We start from the raw sequence: 19,748 nt of genomic DNA on the forward strand, positions 1-19,748 counted from the left end.
TGTTGACGGATGTGCACAAAACCAAACGTTTAGACAGTGCATTGACTTTCCTTGAGCGGTACCACAACGACGGTGTTGATTTCTTAAACCAAATTGTCAAGGGCGATGAAATATGGGTGACCTACGTCACACCAGAATCAAAGCAACAGTCCATGGAAGTTGAGCAAGGGCATCGTTTTGATGCAAGACAATGCCCGTCCGCATGTGGCGAATCAGACCAAAGATCGCATCACATCTTTTCGATGGGAAACTCGAAATCATCATCCGTACAGCCCCGATCTTGCGCTCAGTGACTACCGTCTGTTCCTGCACTTGAAGAAACACCTGGGCGGTCAGCGTCTTCAAGACGATGACGAAGTCAAAACAGGGGTGATGCAGTGCTTAACAAGTCAGGCGGCAGACTTCTATGAGGAGGGTACAACGTTATGTCAAGTGCCTCAATATTGACGGGAATCATGTAGAAAAGTAGATTAAGGTACAGGCTTTCTTGCAAAAATAAAGTTATTGAGATATCTTAGCACGTCTTTTTTTAATTTCAAAACGGTACTTACTTAAAAAACACGCCCCGTAATAAGGATGTTCTATTCCAGAATTAAAAAAAGCACACAGAAATTACCTGTTTTTCTCGAAGTCATGCTAAAACAGCGATGCACAAGCGGTGCAAAGAGAACGTGTAAAGTACACACTGCAGAAACGCACAGCAAGTTCAGTTAATTACACGACCTTGATGAAAAAATAACTGGCTGTAGCATACATGCTGCATGGGGACTGAGGAGTTTAAAAATGAAATTAATTTACTCATCACGCTTGTTACAAGGCAGTGGTTCATAGCAAAGGGGTGCCCTTCACGGTCGCGTAATATCACTGCCAATATTACTTCTGCGCCATGCTTATAGTAACGGAGGACTAACAGAAGACGCAAGAACTATGCTCGGCTTACACCATTACTTGTGACACTGTTTTGCAATGAACGTTGCTACTGACTGTGTAGCTAACTGGAATTATCTATCTTTTGAATGTAAAGAAATAGATAATTTTTAGGAGTATCTAATGGCAAACATTATTAAAGTTCCTTTCACTTGCTAGAGATTCTAAGCTCCTTTCTTTAGATTAGATAAGAAATGGTCGATAATCTTTGTGTAAGCGTACAAAAGCCTAGAAGAAGGTGCAAAGTCTGTCTAAATTATTTTTATTTTTGATATCGTGATTGTGTACATTATAATTCAATTGTGTGTTGTCGTAACGATAAAAGAAATGTTCGTCTTTTGCAAACCAAATTATTTCCTGTCTGCCACATATGTTTCACCCATTTATGTTAAGCATCTTCAGTGGTCTGTAATGTGGGACGAGATGGAGGAAGGGCGAGTTGTTAGTGGGTCATGTACAAAGAAATATTTACTGGAAGAAACGTATAGTATGTGATTTTAACACAGATAGAACAGCAAATGGCTGCATGCACAGGACACAGAAATGAATGTAAGTAAAAAACAAAACCATATAATCGTAAATAGAAATAGCTATACCTAAACAAACTACCAAAGAATCACTGCAAATCTCATATCAATAATTTTATATGTATTATAGATCACTGAAGATGCGTAACATGTATAAGCGAAACATGTCTCATACTCAAGAATAAATTTCAAATGCAAAAAAACGGATGATTTCTTATCTTTATGATGAAACATAACTGAAGTTAGAAACTGAGGTTAATGGTTTCAATCATTTACAGTACGTAAATTACAGTTCAGCTGGAACTGATTGTTCACTATCAGCAACTTCCATTTTCAATCAGTTATTCCATTCGCTACGTTGAGCTCCGTTTTACATTTTCGTTTGGTTCTTCAGAGTCCATATCGGTTCGAGAAGATTCGTATGTGTTTAACGCATCACTGTTTTGATCACGATTCCAATCCAGTTCTTTTCTCGTATACGGGACACGATTCACAGAAATAAAGATGAACCTGATTCTGAGTCAGTCCGGTGTCGCCCTGGTGTACGTCGCATCACGTTGCAGAAGGTCGACGAGGAGATAGTAGACAGCATACAAACAGCTGATTTGGTCTCAGGCGTGGAGCCGGCAGCTTCAATGCACCATAAATATGGAGCACTGTCTGTCTTTCTGGAGTCTTCCGACAGATTCCAACTGGCGGTGCCTCGAAATGCGGTCACCTTGAAACCGATCGGAGCGCGTTGACAACTGTCACAGACTTTCGGGAACGGAAGTTGTAATTTCAGTTCAGCGTCTCTTATCATTTATCTTCACGAACATCATTCGAGCAGACAGTTTTTAGATCGTATTCACTTCTTTTCTGTAATATTACCCTGCTCCTCACAGTACACACACATCGAACGGTGTTAAATACGCTCGTAACGTTCGGTTAGACTTGAATTTGAGAACATTAACTCTCCGCAATCAATTCATTTCTAATTAAAATTTATATAAAAACCGTTACAAAGCAACAGGAAGTAGATTATTTAGACAAATTATCGATGAGGTTTAAGTAAGAGAGTCTGAATGAAGACTTGATCAGTGATACAAAATGTGCTGCTAGTTTGGGTAATATTGTCTAATATTTGATACAGTAGACCTGGATTCATCAGGGACTACGTACAATGTTTTTACTTTCTATGTTACATCGTCTGCGCTTTGTTCTGTTGGGAAATTACGTAGTAATGTTTTGATGAACTCTCTTTTGCCACGTCTTTGATGAAATCAATGCGTATATCTCACTGTGAGGGATTTGCAACGCTCGTTGCAAATAAGTGATGAAAATCCATTTGAAATTATATTGACTTGTCCTGCCAAATAGTGAATTTTACAATCAAATTCTTGAAACATGATGCCCAGCGTGTCAAATGGTTCTGCATTAAGAGACAGCTTGTTAAGGAAGATAAGGCCTTGTGATCCGTTAAAACAGTAGTTTTCTGAATGACATTATCACTCTGCAGCGGAGTGTGCGCTGTTAATAAAATTTCTGGAAGACTAAAACTGTGTGCCGGACCGAGACTCGAACTGGGGACTTTTGCCTTTCGCAGGCAAGTTGTCTACCAACTGAGCTACCCAAGCACGACTCGCGATCCGTCCTCACAGCTTCAAATCTTCCGATATCTCGTCTCCTACCTTCCTAACTTCACAGAAGCTCTCCTGCGAACCTTGCAGAACTAGCACTCTTGGAAGAAAGGATATTGCGGAGACATAGCCTGGGGGATGTTTCCAGAATGAGATTTTCACTCTGCAGCGGAGTGTGCGCTGATAATAAACTTTCTGGCAGACTAAATCTGTGTGCTGGGCCGAGACTCGAACTTGGGACCTTTGCCTTTCGCGGGCAAGTGCTCTACCTACTCAGCTTCTGTGAAGTTTGGAAGGTGGGAGACGAGGTACTGGCAGATTCGAAGCTGTGAGGACGGCTCACGAGTCGTGCTTGGGTAGCTCAGTTGGTAGAGCACTTGCCTGCGAAAGGTAAAGATTCCAAGTTCGAGTAGCGGTCCGGAACACAGTTTAAGCCTGCCGGAAAGTTTCAGTAGTTTTACTTCCAAGTAGGTAGAAGGGAAGCTTCTGAAAACCCCAAGCAATTGTTAGAGCTTCATGCTCAGTAGCTGTATACTTCCCTCCACATAGATTTAATGAGCATCTTGCCAAATGCGATTTACAGTGTTGTGTGTAGCCATTTATTTTATACATTTGGTACACCTCGATACATGCGGTCAGACCCTATGAAATATTTCTTTTGATAAATCCAGATGGTGTGCAGCAATTTGGCATAACATAAGTATAACGTGATAAGAACGAATCGCATTGTTTCCTTGTCTCTATCCAAATGGCATCTTTCATCAATAACTTTAATAGTGAGGGTGCCCACAGACAACCATGTTCAAGAAATCGACCCTGGCATCTACAAAATTATAACAAACTTTGAAGTTGTTTTCAGTACTTAGACAATGAGAACATCCTAACGGCTTCCAATTTCTTTGTGACTAGCGCAGTTTCATCCGGCGTTATGATGTGCACCGTGAATTTTATTTGTTTCTGTCTAGATTTAGTTTTATCCAAATTGTAGGAAACATCTGATCTTTTAAATGTTTCTATCGCTTCTATAACAAAACTCAGGTGTTTTTCCCAAGTTTTGTTTCCAATCAAAATGTCGCCAATATAACTGACCACTTTCTGCAGCAGTCTGTCGCCTGAAGCTTCATCCAGTGAGCTCATAAAACCTGAAGAGGACACATTCAGACCATAGGACACTACTATGAATTGATAATATCCGCCATTGTATAGAAAGACGAAGTATTTATGGCTAGCTGCGTCAAGTTATAGCTGCCAGAAGCTGCTTCTTAGATCAAAACATGCTAAATATTTGTTCTTAAATTCTTTGTAATATCTTCTTGGTTTCCTGTCTGATCTCGTTGTGGCAGTAAAATTTAGTTACACGCACGCGTGTCCAAAACCAACCTGACAACCTGACTGTTCCATTTTCTTGTTCACTCAGAGAATCGGATTACAATAGTTGCCATCTGACCGCTCAATAATTCTCTGTTCCAGCATTCTTTTAATTTCTTGATCCACAGCTTCGCGCTTTGCTGACGGAATAGTACCAGATCGGCCTTAATACGTAATTTACATTTACAGTCGTTCATTAACATTGGTTTCTTAGAAAACTCTGTATAACTGTATTTTAAAACCTTAATTGATACTTGCTTTTGTTTTCCCACTAAATCAGATAGCACCGGACTTTTTTCTGACATGGATTTTACATAGAATCACATTTGCGTCTTTATTTTTTTTTTCAACTACACTGGCTTGATTATCGATTTCGTTATATCACATTGACTTTAGCTTTAGTGTCACTTCCTCCTATGGGTACACCACTACATTTTAAATCTGTGCTCAGGGTGTGCCGGCCGCTGTGGTCGAGCGGTTCTAGGCGCTTCAGTCTGGAACCGCGTGACCTCTACGGTAGCAGGTTCGAATCCTGCCTCGGGCATGGATGTGTGTGATGTCCTTAGGTTAGTTTGGTTTAACTAGTTCTAAGTTCTAGGGGACTGATGACCTCAGATGTTAAGTCCCATAATGCTTAGAGCTATTTGAACCGTTTCTCCGGGTGTCAACAACTTTTTTCAGGGCACATCCTTTATGGTACACTATCAACTTTTCTCTTCTGCCTCGAATTACTAATCTATTGTTTGCAAAATCCAATCTACAACTGTATTCCGTCAGTCTTTAAAAATTAAGAAGTCAAAAAAAAAAAAAAAAGAGGAAGATGGAGTTACCAATTGCTGAGTTGAAATTCTTTTCCATCAATTCTGCACTAATTATTCCCATACTAATTACTGGAAATGATGGAAAGCCCGCAATACTGCATAATTGCTAATATAATTTCTGTGAAACTGCAGTCAATTGACTGCCAATGTTCGAAATATATTCTAAATTTAATCCACAGATTTAAACTGGTGTAAAAGACATTAAGATGTCATCCATAATTACTTCGCGCTCCCACAGTAAATCTTCTCCTATGTCGTGGTTATTATCATGTGATGTATCATTAATAACACCTTCTGACACATTCTATGGCTGGTTTGTTTCGAGTCGGGTCTTATTCGAAACTAAACCCAGTTTTCTGGGTAATTATGTCCTTGCACCCGTTGACCATGATTAGACCGTTCAAGTGATCTGTAATGTCCTCGTTCGTCGTACGAAGGCCGATAATATTCTTCATACTGTCGGCGTTGTTTATTTACATACTGATCATCTACCTGTCAATGCTATGCATCTGCCCGTAGGTTGCAAATACTCTGCTTTATTATTATTACTTACTATAACTCCGTCTTCAGGCCACGAGTGGCCTACCGGGACCATCCGACCGCCGTGTCATCCTCATTGGAAGATGCAGACAGGAGGGGCGTGGGGTCAGCACACCGCTCTCCCAGTCGTTTTGATGGTATTCTTGACCGAAGCTGCTACTATTCGGTAGAGTAGCTCCTCAATTGGCATCACGAGGCTGAGTGCATCCCGAAAAATGGCAACAGCGCATGGCGGCCTGGATGGTCACCCATCCAAGTGCCGACCACGCCCGACAGCGTTTAACTGCGGTGATCTCACGGGAACCGGTGTATCCACTGCGGCAAGGCCGTTGCCACCCAACTACTCTGCTTATTATTGTTATTGTAATGTTGACACTGCTTCGTGCCCGAGTTTTGATTTCGTTGATTATTTTGGTTTCCTCCCTGCCTTTGACTTCCATCATCAATGACCTCCATGCGATCGAGCGTTAATAATACTTCTTAAAAGTCTTAAATATGGCTGAGAATCAGGAACTGTATAAAACTGAAGAGGTTCAAAAAACTCAGCCAACCGTTGCAAAACAAAGGTTTAAGAGCCCTTGACCTAGGTCTCGATATTTCGAAGAATATCTTCCTCAGAAGGAATGGGTTCTAACAATGTAAAATCAGTGGCCATACCTCTTTTTAATATTTTAAAACTAATGACCATATACTTGGTGACAGCCTTTGATACTTGGGTATTCACATATATCAAGCCGCGCGGGGTAGCCGCGTGGTCTCAGGCACCTTGCCATGGTTCACGCGGCTCCACACGTCGGAGGTTCGAGTCTTCCCTCGGGCATGGGTGTGTGTGTTGTTCTTAGCGTAAGTTAATTTAAGTTAGATTAAGTAGTGTGTAAGTCTAGCGACCGATGACCGATGCAGTTTGGTCCCTTAGGATTTCATACACATTTGATGATTTAATTAACAGCTTACCGGATCTAATAAAATTTTCTCGGGCATCCAGCCGCGTCAGGTGGTTAAAACCCCACGAGCTTTCGACCGAGCTCTGACTGTCAGTCTTACCACTTGACAATGACCGGGGAGAGCTCGGTCAAAAGCTCGTGGGTTTTTAACCACATGACGCGGCTGGATGCCCGAGAAAATTTTATTAATTCATATCGCCACGAAACCATGCATTCATGCAGCTTACCGCATCGTCCAGAAAGGCTTTATTATCCCAGTGATATTGACAATACCTCCTCATTATGCCTTTATTACGATCATATACCAGCGGCAACATCAAATCAGTTCTAATTTTCTGCTAGAAGCTTTGAGACCAATATTTACACAAAGAAGCCTTCTGAAGTTCTTGGAATGTTTTAAATATCTTAGGAGATTTGGTTTCACAAATATGTGCTCCATCTTTCAAATAGCTTGGGCATATCTTGATTGTTTGTCGTTCAGAATATGCCATTGGAAAGCAATATGAAATTGGTCCGTAGAAAGAACCGGATAGGTTCTTTTTCCTGGGTGGAATTCTTGAAATTTTTGAAATTTTTGCACGTTGGAGTGACCGATGGCTCCCTGGTGTAATGCCGGTACTATAAAATCAAGACCTCTTTCTTTCAAACAACTGTTAATTTCCTGTTTTACCATTTCGCATTCAAACAGTTCAACATTATTGTCATGATTGCAGGTGGTAGAATTAATGCTATTAAATTTAGTTTCGAGCAGTCTTTGTGTTTAGTTGAGTAACGAAATTAGCTGTAACGTTCACTGCCTGCTCCCAATGTTCTGTGTGTTCATGTCATTCAGTTTTTACATTTACAAGCTCAGTTTCAACATCATCACATGGCGAATCTAATTGAGATTTTAGTTAATCATATCTGTGCGTTAATAACTAAGTTCAGTCGCTCCGCTTACCTGTTATTTGTTTGTCGATTCTTAGCATCCGTCACTTGAATGTTATTCATCCTAGTATCCCCGTTCTGCGTTCCCTGGATAAGCTTTAAAAATGAATATTACAAGTCATTCACTTTAAATTCTTGAACATTCGAATTCAGTGTAGTTGACGTTGGAACAAATGAATCAAATACATATTTCTGCTATTTTGAGTATCTTAAGTTTTTATGAATTCTCTCCTACTGTGTCATCACATTAGCCACAGATCCCCTTTACAGACAATGTCAGCTATACTAGTCATTTTTATTATTAGAGTTATACCGTTGCACAATTAAAGGTACCAACAATCACTACAAAAGTTCACTTTGTGTATACACGGGAGAAGTTCACTTTGTATATACAATGAAGAGCCAAAGGAACTAGTACACCTGCCTTATATCGTGTAGGGCCCCCGCGAGAACGCAGAAGTGCTGCAACACAAAGTGGCATGGACTCGACTAATGTCTGAAGTGCGCGCCCGGTTAGCCGTGCGGTCTACAACACGGCTTTCCGGATTGAGAAGGAGTGCCTGGTCCCTGGCACGAATCCGTCCGGCGGACTTGTATCGAGATCCGGTGAGCCGGCCCGTCTGTGTGACTTCGCCCGAAGATAACGAGTAGGAAACTCATCGGAACGTTGTTACAAAAAAATGGTTCAAATGGCTCTGAGCACTATGGGACTTAACATCTATGGTCATCAGTCCCCTAGAACTTAGAACTACTTAAACCTAACTAGCCTAAGGACATCACACACATCCATGCCCGAGGCAGTTTTTCGAACCTGCGACCGTAGCGGTCGCGCGGTTCCAGACTGAAGCGCCTAGAAGCGCTCGGCCACATCGGCTGGCGAACTTTGTTATAAAACGACGCCTTGACTCGGCTGATAACCCGAGAAGACTCTATCATCAAAGTTCTGAGGCTCTTTTAACCCAAAGGAGTGAAGACAACGAGAGAAAAGGAAGGGGCTAGGGCGAACGTGAAATTTTTATTTTTAATATTCACGTAAAAAAAATACCAGTCGTCGTTTCCCATATGAGAACTTGGTAATACCTGCTTGTGAGATAGGTGTTCAAATGGTTCAAAATGGCTCTGAGCACTATGCGACTTAACTTCTGAGGTCATCAGTCGCCTAGAACTTAGAACTAATTAAACCTAACTAACCTAAGGACATCACACACATCCATGCCCAAGGCAGGATTCGAACCTGCGGTCGTAGCGGTCGCTCGGTTCCAGACCGTAGCGCCTAGAATCGCACGGCCACTTCGGCCGGCTGTAGATATTGGTGTTACCTGAAATACAAGAAAGGTTACTAATCTACTATCTCAGAAGGGTCATTTGAGTGAGATTTTAAATTAACTTTTGTATACTTAAAATTTTTGAAAACATTATCAGCGATCTTTAAAATTAAAATTTAATGATTAAAAACAGTCTTGATCGCAACTTTTTATTTTTATTGGAGTGACCGGTTTCGATTCTATTTAAGAACCGTTTTCAGACTCCAGAACGGTGGGTGGACTCCGTGGCACAAGTTGCGCTGACCCTCGACGCTGGAATAACTGCGTTCTGGAGTCCGAAGATGGTTCTTAAATAGAATCGAAACCGGTCGCTCCAATAAAAATAAAAAGTTGCGATCAAGATTGTTTTTAATCTTTAAATTGTGTATACTTCTCTAGAATGTAGAATTTCTAAAACTAAGATGGCATAAGTTTGAGTTATGGCGACTGCTGATTCCAGAATTATTAATAGTATTTTCCAACAATTTTTAGTGAATTTATTTATTGTTCTTGTTGGTCCTGTTTTCGTAATGATGTTGATAACAAGAGTCCAGGGATTATATATGCAGAACATATATTCGATAAATTCTCCCATCTCAAAGCGAAGAGAGTCAGTTAAACAATTCGGAGAAGTCCACTTGACTGTATTACGTTCTGCACCAAATGGTTGGAATGCAACATACTCCACGTCTCACCACCACCACAGCCCCTCTGCAACCGAACGTGAGTGGTATTTTGATAAATAGGGAACAGATGCTACGGGGTGTTTTACATCTCACTCTTCACCCAATTATCATAAAGAAAATATGTAACTGCTGGATCAGCGTGATAAACTGTTAGAACTTAATATTATCGCTGCAGTAAACCGTATTAATTAGTCGACAATACCGCTGTATCTGCTAAGTTCTGTTACACTCGGCTTGCAATCTATTTGAAGTGTTCCCACAGACAGTTTTTTCGATAATCTGCGATAATAGTAGTCTGAATGAGGGCTATGAAAATTACATTGCTAGGCGTATTATCGCTGGGCAGTTTAAAGTGAGATTTAAGCATCGTATAGAGGTCAGAACAGATTGACTTCAAAAACTCTCCTCGCAGCTGGGCCGAGTTTGACCCACACTTAAAACCTGCATGCAGTAACATCATTTCTTTCATGGAACTATTATAGGTAATAGTGAAAATTGGTTGTATTGGCACCAACTTCAAGTCTACGTCACAGAGCACATGTAAACACTTATTGGACAAAAGTCGCGCTGAATTAGCCGAGCGGTCTAAGGCGCTGCAGTCATGGACTGTGCGGCTGATCCCGGCGGAGGTTCGAGTCCTCCCTCGGGCATGGGTGTGTGTGTTTGTCCGTAGGATAATCTAGGTTAAATAATGTGTAAGCTTAGGGACTGATGACCTTAGCAGTTAAGTCCCATAAGATTTCACACACATTTGAACATTTGATTGGACCAAAAATGACATCGTCGCCTATCGGCCATGTGGTGTCACTCTGTAAAGCGATGGCGAGAAAACGACAAGAATTCTTTTTGGATACATTTCAGGAAATGAAACGCTCGATGCTAAAAACTAATTAAAGACTTCGGCAAGTAATGTGAGCGAAAAGTAGCAGCTCATTTTCGTGCAGTGGCGCCTGGGAGAGGACTAACATGCACTACGCAACACAGTTAGAGGATCGGGTTTTCGAAACTGAGTAAATGTCTCCCATTGCGACGCAAAGGCTTGACATTTGACTCGGCGACACTCCGAACAGAAAGAAAAGTTCATGTTAGATTGAAGGTGGGTTAGTGATGATGTCACATTGGCACCAAATTTCAGCACAATTTTCCACAACGCCAATGTGAACTAGTCACCCGATGGGCTGGCCGTCACACCATTCTTACACATATTCCACTTCTCATTATGACCGCTCTACAATGGAGATCAGATCCGCAGCGCCCAACGTACTAATAACGCGGTTCTCTTATGGGTAGCCGACAAACACAGAACCGACCAGAATCGACGCGAAAATGCGTCAGGGGGAGGTAAGAAGGGCGTCAATGAAACCACCCTTTCTCTTGGGGCGTTAATAGCCACACACTTCGCCATCGAAAACGAAGGTTCACAGTTTGATGAACTATACTACTGGCCATTAAAATTACTACACCGAGAAGAAATGCAGATGATAAAAGGGTATTCATTGGACAAATATATTATACTGGAACTGACATGTGATTACATTTTCACGCAATTTGGGTGCATAGATCCTGAGAAATCAATACCCACAACAACCACCTCTGGCCGTAATAACGACCTTGATACGCCTGGGCATTGAGTCAAACAGAGCTTGGATGGCGTGTACAGGTATAGCTGCTCATGCACCTTCAACACGATGCCACAGTTCATCAAGAGTAGTGATTGGCGTATTGTGACGAGCCAGTTGCTCGGCCACCATTGACCAGACGTTTTCAATTTGTGAGAGATCTGGAGAATGTGCTGGCCAGGGCAGCAGTCGAATATTTTCTGTATCCAGAAAGGCCTGCAACATGCGGTCGTGCATTATCCTGCTGAAATATAGGGTTTCGTAGGGATCGAATGAAGGGTAGAGCCACGGGTCGTAACACATATGAAATGTGATGTCCACTGTTCAAAGTGCCGTCAATGCGAACAATAGGTGAACGAGACGTGTAACCAATGGCACCCTATACCATCACGCCGGATGATACGCCAGTATGGCGATGACGAATACACGCTTCCAATGTGCGTTAACCGCGATGTCGCCAAACACGGATGCGACCATCATAATGCTGTAAACAGAACCTGGATTCATCCGAAAAAAATGACATTTTGCCATTCGTGCACCCAGGTTCGTCAATGAATACGCCATCGCAGGCGCTCCTGTCTGTGATGCAGCGTCATGGGTAACCGCAGCCACGGTCTCCGAGATGATAGTCCATGCTGCTGCAAACGTCGCCGAACTGTTCGTGCAGATGGTTGTTGTCTTGCAAAAGTCCCCATCTGTTGACTCAGGGATCGAGACGTGACTGCACGATCCGTTACAGCCATGCGGATAAGATGCCTGTCATCTCGACTGCTAGTGATACGAGGCCGTTGGGATCCAGCACAGCGTTCCGTATTACCCTCCTGAACCCACCGATTCCATATTCTGCTAACAGTCATTGGATCTCGACCAACGCGAGCAGCAATGTCGCGATACGATAAACGGCAATCGTGATAGGCTACAGTCCGACCTTTATCAAAGTCGGAAACGTGATGGTACGCATTTCTCCTCCTTACACGAGGCATCACAACAACGTTTCACCAGGCAACGCCGGTGAACTGCTGTTTGTGTATGAGAAATCGGTTCGAAACTTCTCTCATGTCAGTACGTTGTAGGTGTCGCCACCGGCGCTAACCTTGTGTGAATGCTCTGAATGCTAATCATTTGCATATAACAGCATCTTCTTCCTGTCGGTTAAATTTGGCGTCTGTAGCACGTCATCTTCGTGGTGTAGCAATTTTAATGGCCAATAGTGTATGTGACGACGCTCTTGAGAGACGTTTGCACTGGTGACACCCACGGACGTTTCAGCCCTACAGTAAGGACACCATGTGCCAGCAACCTCACTGGACGCGACCACAATCCTTTGAAGTGTAATGCAACTAGAATTCTTTTTCTCTGGTGTACAGGGTGGAACTACTATGGACCGGTCAGAACCGAAATTTGAACGTGATCAAAAGTATTTGTTTTTTTCAGTGCTCTTATTCCGCTCACTGCTGGGGCGTGATCATGGGGGTGTAGAAGCTGCATTGACAGACGCGTGAACAAAATGGCAGAGCGTCCGTTGAAGACCATTCAGTTCCGTAACACTTTCGGTGTCACCCAGCCTCCTCTGCTGAACACTTAAAAAATGTACCTGAACAGAGACAAGTCCTTACAGAATCCTAGGCACCAGCAGGCAGACAACCGGACACTCCTCTGATTCCCCACGCCTGCTAACAGGGCCTAGAGCAGCAGTGTAGCCTACCTGCTGGCACCTATGGCTCGGTCACAGCTTTTTTAAATGCTCAACAGAGGAGGGCGGATGGCACCGAGAGTGTTGCGGAACTGCGTGCGTTTAGAAGGAACCTTTGCGATTTCATTCGTACATGCGCCATTGTAGCAGCGCACAGTGATGAAATGAAATGAGCGTTTGGAGTCATTGGCCGGGAGGCCCCTTGCAGGGCAGGTCCGTCCGCCTTGGTGCAGGTCTTATTACATTCGACGCCACATTGGGCGACCTGCGCGCCGGATGGGGATGAAATGATGATGAAGACATCACAGCACCCAGTCCCTGAGCGGAGAAAATCTCCGACCCAGCCGGGAATCGAACCCGGGCCCGTAGGACGGCAATCCGTCACGCTGACCACTCAACTATCGGGGCGGACAGCCCACAGTGATGACACCGTAGCACGGCGCGAAACAGAAGCGCTGAGATAGCATAAGCACCCTTTGGTGCTTCTCATTCAAAATTTGTCAAATAGTTCTGAACGGGCCTTAGTGGTTTACCCAGTATATCAGATCAAAACTAGCAGTTTCTCTTTACTCCAGAGCGATGCGATGACGTTCAGTGAGGTTACTGTCCCAAAATGTGCTTAGAGATGGGTTGAATCGTCCAGTGGGATTCAACAGTGTTAAAGGTTGTCAGGAACATCGTCCTGTTGTTCAATTCACTGCGAACTGTCATTTTCGATAGCGAAATGTGTGGGGATCAATGTTCCAAGGGAAAGGGTAATTTAACTGACGCCCTTTACGAAGCCGCCTGAGGCTTTATCGTGTCGGTTCTGATTTGAGCTGTGTCTGAAATGTTTTCACCGGCCACCCACAAGAAAACTGCGTGATTTCAACTCTGGGCGTAGCGGTTCCGACCTCCATCGCTGAGTGGTCAAAAGAAGAGATAGGAAATACATTTAAGAAAAGAAGAGGGGGGGGGGGGGGGAGAGTGGCTTTCCATCGTGAGAGAAGCCCACGGTGGCGTTGGCCAAAATTGTGCTGAAATTTAGTCCCATTAGATCACAAACCTACTTTATACCTCACATGAACTTCTGAGCTTTGGCCTGTTTGTTTGGCAAGTGTCGGCATCTTACTGTTTGAAACGTAGAAGGCACCAAGGTTTTGCAGCACTACAAAAGACTGTTGAAGGCCCATTAGAACCAAATTTTAAGCCTATGCGTCTCAGTGGAAGACAATTGTAGGGTTTCTAAAAAGTGAGACTTTTATTGTTTTACGCAGTTTATAATAATTATTCGTCGGTTTAGAGATATTTTCTCTGATTTTTGAGAGCCTATACCTCTTTGCATTATAATAATTTATATTTATGACGACAACGACACTTTGTATGTATTTTTATTAAAAATGAAACTCCTCCAGCTGTACTTACGATTTCGTATTTATTTGGCTAATAGTTTCGACGTTGCATCAACGCCTTCTTCAGGCCCTATATAACACGCCAGAAATAAAACAAACAATGCGAGATATCAGTAGTCTGTGAGCTATTGTACAAAATAAATATATTAGAAAGATATTATATAAAGGATGAATTCATTAAAAGTAGTTACATTTCATTCATTTTCATTAAGATGCAGTTTACCTTGATATTAGCAATGTATATGGTACAAACAAGAACAAATGAGGTTATATATACATCGTTATTTCCTTTACAGATCAATACCAGACATTTGAATCAAATGGGGGTATAAATATAAGTCTAGGTAATAAACAGTTACTCTTAGAGATAATAATATAGGCATGAAACAGTACTAAAATTGTGTTCAAAGCGAATAAAAATACCCTAAACCCTCCTTTGTGTGCACAGTTTAACTAACAGGAAGGAAAATATGCATTGCCAATCAGACATATGTAAGGTATGATTCCATTGTTCATAAACAGTGAAAGGTGGGAAAGTGGAAAGGAGTTTCGTTTGCATAACACTGTAGCGTTATCACTATAAAGTAACAAAGTGAAATAGGTTACTTAAACAATAACATTCATAACGATACGAAACAGAAGTGAGGAGGAACTGGAAGAATGGTATGAAACCCAGTTAATATATTAAAAGGTAGTCAGTGGTGTGAAATAGATACACATGAGTCAATTCACAGCTTACATATGTGTGACTGGTAATGCATATTTTTCCTCTTGTTAGTTAAATTGTGCACACAAAGAAGGGTTTATGGTATTACTATTAGCTGTTAACACAATTTTAGTACTGTTTCATGCCTATATTATTATCTCTAAGAGTAACGGTTTGTCACCTAGACTTATATACACCCTCATTTTATTCAAATGTCTGGTATTGATCTGTAATAGAAATAAACGTGTATATATAACCTCATTTGTACTTGTTTGTACCATATAAATTGCTAATGTCAAGGTAAATTGCATCTTAATGAAAATGAACGAAATGTAACTACTTTTAATGAATTAATCCTTTATATAATATGTTTATAATATATTTATTTTGTACAATAGCTCACAGACTACTGATGTCTCACATTGTTTTATGTGTGCTGTGTTATGTAGGGCCCGAAGATGACGTTGACGCAACGTCGAAACTAGTAGCCAAATAAATATGAAATCTTAAGTACAGCTGGAGGAATTTCATTTTTAATAAAATTTATACCAGCTGATGTCCCACCATCATCCAATTTAAATATTTGTGTACGAAGACTTTGTACATTCTTCTGCATAAACAGTTATTTCTCGAGTCCTTTGGCCTGCCGGTGGTGCTCTGTTTGTCGATAGTTTTTATCCACAGCTACAAATATCTTTCAGTTATATTAACAGCTATCGCGAAATAGCACTCTGTTTGTCATTTCAGCTTTCCGCACAGTGTAACTTGCTTCTCCATACATTAAATGCACGTCTGTAAGTTTGAGTAAAGAGTAATGCTGTAGCCTTGATCACCAGTGGGGAACCGTTAACAGTGATTAACTCCACTGAGGACACATCACGGGGGACTGTGTTTTGACTTTCATGATTAAGACACCAACACCGCCATGGTAAACAGTTGTTTATCACGAAACATCAGAAGTTGACCGACACAAGTCTCACTTGCACCGCTCATTCAGGAGTTAATACCACCTGAAATACTTGTTTCCGACCATTGCGTCTTTCTCGGTCCTTCTACTACAGTGCACGGTATAAGGTCGTCCCAAAAAGTCGAGCGCGAAAATGGGATTTCTCCGAATGTGATATCTCTGGTTGTACTAAAAGGATCAAGATTTTTGGATAGACCTTGGCCTAGCTATCATGTGTATAGCTATTGCCAGAACGGGCGTACTGTAGCAATCCAGCAGTACAAGATCAAAGTTAAAGTACTACACACTTCCTCCAGCACAGGCAAATTAAGCAAATCGGTTGTTTATTTTGCATTGTGTGTGGTCTCTGCAGCGTGCAAAAGCACAATTTGTTCACTGGCGATTCCTACGGAAACTCGTAAAAGGTGTAAGTTTTGGGTATGAAAAGTACAAATGTGGTGATGACCACTTATATAATTTCCATCCATGGCAGATCGTTGAAATTTTTACCTGATGTTCTGAAGGTGATATTCTATGGGAATTTCGAAAATCTTTCGATATTATTATCCGTTACCGAGATCCGCAGGTTCATAGTACCATACGTACGCGAGTAGAGACGTAAGTTTTAACTGATGTAGTGAACATGTGCCAAGGGTTTTAGGATCATTCAAAGGGTTCTAGGGTCACAAAACTGTGTTTATAGTCAGCATTAGCAGACATAGGGGACAATAAAAGTGGCATAGAAAGTGAGAGGAGATGGTGCCAGTGGGAGGGAAAGAGAGAGAACACAGTGATGGTGAGAGCGAGAAAGTGGCACTGAAAGAGAAAGAGAGATGGATGAGAACAATAACAGTGGGACCTAAATAGAAAGAAGACATTGGGAGTCTGTGAGAAACAGCGGGAGTAAAAGAGAAACAGAAATAGATAGAACTAGAAGCAATGGGAGTGCTAAAGAGAGGAGCAGAGACCATAGGCAGGTTCGGGAGTTCTGGGCCCCCGAGATCGGCGAACTAATGCGTAGGTACAGGGGAGCGCACTTTTTAGATAGAAATTTTAATTGCGTTAATATAGAGGAAGACATGATTTGGACAGTCCAGAATTTTTGAACTGCCGAGGTATGGTGGAGAGAGTGACAGAGGGAGACAAAGACAAAAGGAGACAATGCAAGTTAGAGAGGAGACTGATAGTGGGATACACTGTAAACCAATCAGAAAAAACGAAGACAGTGGGAGAGAGACATGTATAGATTGAAGCAGTAAGAGAAAGATGCTAAGTGTGATGTCTTAACCACAAAGAGAGACTGGGGTTTAGAATGTTCTGTGTTAAAAGAGTGCGAATATGGTCGCATTCCAGAATTTTTGGTGAAGAAGGTGGAATGATGATCGAGGCAGTTGGTTCCCCACTTTTCTGTCTTGTTGCTGTCGTTGGAGTCCAGAGACTGGTTGGATTCAGCTCTCCGTGCTACTCTTTCCTGGCCAAGCTTCTTCATCTACGAGTCACTATTGCAACCTGCATCCTTCTGAATCTGTAAATGTAATCTTTTCATGTACTCCATATAAACTGTTGCAGAAATAAATATAAAGTGAAATGGCAAACTCTGAAAGGGTGTACCACTTTTTTCTGGCATTGTATAATGCAAACCAGATTTAACCTCCTCAGAAGTTGGATCTTTGCGGACCCACTATCATGCACTATTTCAACTGGCAATTTGCCACTTAAATTTAGCAATAATAGTATTCTTGTCACACCCGTACCCAAATGGTTCCAACTCAGTATGGTTCGCCTACTACTGGGAAAATTTCAACAATTAATAGGCAGCTTCTACTGTATGGCCACACTTTTAGAATGATGCTGTCACAAATACTACTACCTGTTTCTAAATTAATTCATTAAATTAGAGTTTTCTGCTAGATAAGAATCCCAAGTCCACCTATCCACAATTGTGACAGTAACACTATTTCCGGAATTTCATTCTGGAAACATCCCCCAGGCTTTGGCTAAGCCATTTCTCTGCAGTATCCTTTCTTTCAGGAGTGCTGGTTCTGCAAGGTTCGCAGGAGAGCTTCTGTAAAGTTTGGAAGGTAGTAGACGAGATACTGGCATAAGTAAAGCTGTGAGACCGGGCGTGAGTCTTGCTTCGGTAGCTCAGATGGTAGAGCACTTGCCCGTGAAAGGCAAAGGTCCCAAGTTCGAATCTCGGTCGGGCACACAGTTTTAATCTGCCAGGAAGTTTCAGTAACACTATTACTTCAATGTGTGTCAGTCACTTTCTTTCGTATTGTACTGACCACCGAATTACATTTATAGCTGTGTACCATGAACAACCAAATTCCTTAGAGTACACATGAGGATCACCGTGTAATATCCACAGAACAATCCGTTCAACAACTGGTTGTATTGCTAACTAAGCACCAACTGTCAGGGTCTGGTCTAGGATCAGCATTCACTACACAGTATAGTAAACACTCAATCAATTCTTGATGCCTGTGAAACCTACAATCACCTACAGAGATTTTCTGTTGATTGTGACCTCATAAGAACGACCAGAACTCAATGCACTACATCACAACCACTTGTAATCAGCATTAACCTACAACATATAAAAGCCTTCCAGATGCGACCTTAATCTGATTCAGAAACTATTCCTCCGAATAAACCTAATCAAGCTGTTAAACTGTGACCTTTGGTAAGACAGCTCAACAGTTTGTCTTCTCTGCCATAATTCTACTGTCCTGTACAAGACGTGATATTCAGCTGAAGTGCGCAAGGTCCGGTAATCAGCTGACCATTAGCCCCATGTCAAAGCCTTATAGGAATCACTCATAAATCTAATGTACAATGCTACCATTACTTTGAACGTTTATTTCGTCATATTCTGTAGCCGTTCGCAATTGCTTCCGTGGCCAGCTCCTGTTAGATGTAATACTTGCTGCAGACAGCTGCTGCTGTCAGTGGGCATAACTTGCACTATCTATAGCTACTCCCTCTGCTAGTACCGGCGGCAAATCTTACAGAATCAAGACTACAATGTTTATAAAAACAAATGGACATGAGTCAACCTTATACTGACCTACATTTCAGCTCTCCAACTTCTCTCTATGAAGCTGAGATGATTGCACTCAAGAAATGAGAATTAAAATTCTACCATTACTTTTTGACACACCGCAGCATGCTGAATATACACAAACACACTCATATACTGGCACAAGCGTCTCACATTCACACATAAATATTGTGTAACGAGGTTTTTATTTAAGTAAACATATAATAAAAAAGAAAGCACCAATAGTTACAATATTATAGATTCATACTAGCTGCTTTTATGATGACCATGTATTGAACAAATGCAATTGTAAACTCACACTCGCTCAGATTATTTGTCGTTAAGATCCACACACTACAAATTACTCCATTCACACTAATGACCTTACAGCATCAAATTAATCATTTGGTTTAAACAGTAGCCTGTCACATAACACAGTATTTGCTTAAAGAAATTACTTTCACACAAAAGCACTGCATTAAATCGTATCGATCAACAGTTACATAAATTTCACTTCGAATAAAATCATGATATATACAGGGTGGTCCACTGATCGTGACCGGGGCAAATATCTCAAGAAATAAGCGTCAAACGAAAAAACTACAAAGTACGAAACGTGTCTAGCTTGAAGGGGGAAACCAGATGGCGCTATGGTTGGCCCGCTAGATGGCGCTGCCATAAGACAAA

General features: G+C 41.8%; 1 pseudogene; it reads right to left on the bottom strand.

Moving 5' to 3' along the window:
* Positions 1-6,018: 6,018 nt before the first annotated feature.
* On the bottom strand, positions 6,019-6,136 carry LOC126420054 (5S ribosomal RNA; annotated as a pseudogene).
* Positions 6,137-19,748: the final 13,612 nt, after the last annotated feature.

Source organism: Schistocerca serialis, chromosome 9 (genome assembly GCF_023864345.2).
Source record: "Schistocerca serialis cubense isolate TAMUIC-IGC-003099 chromosome 9, iqSchSeri2.2, whole genome shotgun sequence".
Taxonomy (NCBI): domain Eukaryota; kingdom Metazoa; phylum Arthropoda; class Insecta; order Orthoptera; family Acrididae; genus Schistocerca; species Schistocerca serialis.